We start from the raw sequence: 5,475 nt of genomic DNA, 5'->3' as shown, positions 1-5,475 counted from the left end.
AATTTACCCAAGGAATACAGAAGTGCTGATGCATAGGGGCACTTGTACCCCAATGTTTATAGCAGAACTTTCAACAATAGCCAAATTATGGAAAGAGCCTAAATGTAGATCAACTGATGAATGGATAAAGAAGTTGTGGTTTATATACACATGGAGTACTACATGGCAATGAGAAAGAATGAAACATGGCCTTTTGTAGCAACATGGATGGAACTGGAGAGTGTGATGCTAAGTGAAATAAGCCATACAGAGAAAGACAGATACCATATGTTTTCACTCTTATGTGGATCCTGAGAAACTTAACAGAAACCCATGGGGGAGGGGAAGGAAAAAAAAAGAGGTTAGAGTAGGAGAGAGCCAAAGCATAAGAGGACTCTTAAAATTGAGAACAAACTGAGGGTTGATGGGGGGTGGGAGGGAGGGGAGGGTGGGTGATGGGTATTGAGTAGGGCACCTTGTGCGATGAGCACTGGGTGTTGTATGGAAACCAATTTGACAATAAACTTCATATATTGAAAAAAAAGAATAGTATCTGGAGTCAAAAATAGATTAGAATCCTTTTCTGTGGAGATAAAAGAAGTAAAAGGTAGTCAGGATGAACAAAAATTCTATAACTGAACTGCAATCTCAAATGGATGCCACAGCAGCAAAGATGGATGAGGCAGAGCAGAGAATCAGCAATACAGGGGACAAACATGGAGAATAATGAAGCAGAAAAAAAGACAGAGACCAAGGCAAAAGAGCATGATTTAAGAATTAGAGAAATCAGTGACTAATTAAAAAGGACTATCAGAATCATAGGGGTCCCAGAAGAGGAAGAGAGAGAAATGGGGGTAGAAGGGTTATATGAGCAAATCATAGCAGAAAGCTTTCTTAACCTGGAGAAAGACACAGACATCAAAATTCAGGAAGCACAGAGGACTCCCATTAGATTCAACAAAAACCAATGATCAACAAGACATATGATAGTCAAATTCACAAAATACTCAGGCAAAGAAAGAATCATGAAAGCATCGAGGGAAAAAAGTCCTTAACCTACAAGGGAAGGCAGATCAGGTTCACAGCATATCCATCCACAGAAACATGGCAGGCCAGAAAGGAGTGACAGGATATATACAGTGTGTTGAATTAGAAAAATATGCAACCAAGAATTCTTCATCCAGCAATGCTGTCATTCAAAATAGAAAGAGAGATTAAAAGTTGCCCAGACAAACAAAATTAAAGGAGTTTGTGACCACTAAACCAGCCCTACAAGAAATTTTAAGGGGGACTCTCTGAGAGGGAGAAAAGATGATAAATAAATAAATAAATAAATAAATAAATAAATAAATACCAAAAGCAACACAGACTGAAAAGGACCAGAGAATACCACCAGAAACTCCAACTCTGCAGGCAACATAATGGCAATAAATTCATATCTTTCAGTACTCACTCTAAACGTCAATGGACTAAATGCTCCAATCAAAAGACATAGGGTAATGGAATGGATAAGAAAACAAGATCCATCTGTATGCTGTTTATAAGAGACCCACTTTAGACCTAAGACACCTTCAGATTGAAAGTAGGGGGATGGAGAACCATCTATCATGCTAATGGTCACCAAAAGAAAGCCAAAGTAGCCATACTTATATCAGACAATCCAGATTTTAAAATAAAGACTGTATCAAGAGATGAAGAAGGACATTATATCATAATTAAGGGGTCTATCCACCAAGTAGATCCAACAATTGTAAACATTTATGTCCCCAACATGGAAAAACACAAATATATAAATCAATCACAAACATAAAGAAACTCAGTGATAATAATACCATAATAGGGGACTTCAACACCCACTTACAGCAATGGACAGGTCATCTAATCAGAAAATCAACAAGGGAACAATGGCTTTGAATGACACACTGGACCAGATGGACTTAACAGATATATTCAGAACATTTCATCCTAAAGTAGCAGAATATACATTCTTCTCCATTGCACATAGAACGTTCTCCACAATAGACCACATACTGGGACACAAATCAGCCCACAACAAGTACAAAAAGATTGAGATCATACAGTGCATATTTTCAGACCACAATGCTATGAAACTCGAAATTAGCCACAAGAAAAAAATTTGGAAAGGTAATAAATACTTGGAGACTAAAGAACATCCCAGTAAAGAATGAATGGGCTAATCAAGAAGTTAAAGAGAAAATTAAAAAGTTCATGGAAGCCAATGAAAATGATAACACCAAACCCCAAAACCTCTGGGATGCAGTAAGGCAGTCATAAGAAAGTATATAGCAATCCAGGTCTTTCTAAAGAAGGAAGAAACATCTCAGATACACAACCTAACCTTACACCTTAAAGAACTGGAAAAATAACAGCAAATTAAGCCCAAAACCAGCAGCAGACAGGAAATGATAAAGATTACAGCAGAAATGAATGCTATCGAAATCAAAACCCAAAAAACAAAAAATAAAAAACAAACAAAAAAAACCCCAGTAGAACAGATCAATGAAACCAGAAGCCGGTTCTTTGAAAGAACTAACAAAATTGATAAACCCCTAACCAGATTATCAAAAAGAGAAAGGACCCAAATAAATAAAACCAAGAATGAAAGAGGAGAGATCACAACCAACACAACAGAAATAAAAACAATAATAAGAGAATATTATAAGCAATTATATGCCAATAAAATGGGCAAGCTAGAAGAAATGGACAAATTCCTAGAAACATATACACTACCAAAACTGAAACGGAAGAAATAGAAAATTTTAACAGACCCATAACTGGTAAGGAAATCGAATTAGTAATCAAAAATGTGCCAAAAAACAAGAGTCCAGGGACAGATGGTTTTCCAGGGGAATTCTACCAAACATTTAAGGAAGAGTTAATACCTATGCTCTTGAAGCTGTTCCAAAAAATAGAAATGGAAGGAAAACTTACAAACTCTTTCTAGGAAGCCAGCATTACCTTGATACCACAACCTGACAGAGACCTCACTAAAAAGAAGAAGTACAAACCAATTTCCCTGATGAACATGGATACTAAAATCCTCAACAAGATACTAACCAACTAGATCCAACAATACATTAAAAAATTATTCACCAAGACCAAGTGGGATTTATACCTGGGATGCAGGGATGTTTCAATATCTGCAAAACAACCAATGTGATTCATCACATCAATAAAAGAAAGGACAAGAACCACATGATTCTCTCAATAGATACAGAGAAAGCATTTGACAAAATACAGCACCCTTTCTTGATAAAAACCCTCAAGAAAGTAGGGATAGAAGGATCATACCTCGAGATCATAAAAGCTAAATATGAAAGACCCATTGCTAATATCATCCTCAATGAGGGAAAACTGAAAGCTTTCCCCCCTAAGGTCAGGAACAAGACAGGGATGTCCACTGTCACCACTGTTATTCAACACAGTATTGGAAGTCTTAACCTCTGCAATCAGACAACACAAAGAAACAAAAGGCATCCAAATTGGCCAGGAGGAGGTCAATCTTTCACTCTTCGCAGATGACATGATACTCTATATGGAAAACCCAAAAGATTCCACCAAAAAACTGATAGAACTGATTCATGAATTCAGCAAAGTTGCAGGATATAAAATCAATGCACAGAAATCGGTTGCATTCCTATACACCAACAATGAAACAACAGAAAGAGAAATCAAGGAATTGATCACTTTAACAATTGCACCAAAAACCATAAAATACCTAGGAATAAATCTAACCAAAGAGGTAAAAATCTATACACTGAAAACTATAGAAAGCTTACAACAGAAATTGAAGAAGACACAAAAAATGGAAAAATATTTCATGCTCCTGGATAAGAAGAACAAACATTGTTAAAATGTTAATACTACCCAAAGCAATCTACATATTCAATGCAATCCCTATCAAAATAACACCAGCATTCTTCAGAGCTAGAACAATCCTAAAATTTGTATGGAACCAAAAAAGACCCCAAATAGCCAAAGCAATCTTGAAAAAGAAAACCAAAGCAGGAGGCATCACAATCCCAAATTCAAGCTATATTACAAAGCTGTAATCATCCAGACAGTATGGTACTGGCACAAAAACACTCAGATCAATAGAACAGAATAGAGAACCCAGAAATGGACCCACAAACGTATGGCCAACTAATCTTTGACAAAGCAGGAAAGAATATCCAATGGAATAAAGTCAGTCTTCACCAAGTGGTGCTGGGAAAAATGAACAGCAACATGCAGAAGAATGAACCTGGACCACGTTCTTACACCATACACAAAAATAAACTCAAAATGGAAGAAAGACCTAAATGTAAGAGAGGGAGCCATCAAAATTCTCGAGGAGAAAGCAGGCAAAAACCTCTTTGATCTTGGCGACAGCAACTTCTTACTCAATACATCTCCGGAGGCAAGGAAAACAAAAGCAAAAACGAACTATTGGGACTTTATCAAAATAAAAAGCTTCTGCACAGCAAAGGAAACAATCAACAAAACTAAAAAGCAATTAACAGAATGGGAGAAGATATTTGCAAACGACATATCAGATAAAGGGTTAGCATCCAAAAGCTAGATGAACTTATCGAACTCAACACCAAAAACAAATAATCCAGTGAAGAAATGGGCAAATGACATGGCAAACCGACACATGAAAAAAATACTCAACATCACTCATCATCAGAGAAATACAAATCAAAACAAGCACCTCACACCTGTCAGAACAGCTAACATTAACAACTCAGGCAACAACAGATGTTGGCGAGGATGTGGAGAAAGAGGATCTCTTTTGCATTGTTGGTGGGGATGCAAACTGGTGCAGTCATTCTGGAAAACAGTATGGAGGTTCCCCAAAAAATTAAAAATAGAACTACCCTATGACTCAGCAATTGCACTACTAGGTATTTATCCAAGGTATACAGGTATGCTGTTTCGAAGGGGCACATGCACCCCAATGTTTATAGCAGCACTATAGACAATAGCCAAAGTATGAAAAGAGCCCAAATGTCCATTGATGGATGAATGGATAGAGAAGATGCGTTATATGTATATACAATGGAGTATACTTGGCAATCAAAAAGAATGAAATCTTGTCATTTGCAACTATGTGGATGGAACTAGAGCATATTATGCTAAGCAAAAGTAGTCAGTCAGAGAAAGACAAATATCATATGACTTTACTCATATGAGGACTTTAAGACACAGAACAGATGAACACAAGGGTGGAAGCAAAAATAATATAAAAACAGGGAGGGGGACAGAACATAAAAGACTCTTAAATACAGAGAACAAACAGAGAGAGGGTTACTGGAGGGATTGTGGGAGGGACAATGGGCTACATGGGTAAGGGGCATTAAGGGAATCTACTCTTGAAATCATTGTTGCACTATATGCTAACTAATTTGGATGGTAATTAAAAAAATAAAATTAAAGATAATAATATTCCAGCATAGAATTAGCAGTTGATTAAAGCCAGTTCCTTAAGCCCTA

The sequence above is a fragment of the Felis catus genome, chromosome B3 (genome assembly GCF_018350175.1).
Source record: "Felis catus isolate Fca126 chromosome B3, F.catus_Fca126_mat1.0, whole genome shotgun sequence".
Classification (NCBI taxonomy): Eukaryota; Metazoa; Chordata; class Mammalia; order Carnivora; family Felidae; genus Felis; species Felis catus.
This window is presented reverse-complemented; position numbering follows the sequence as displayed.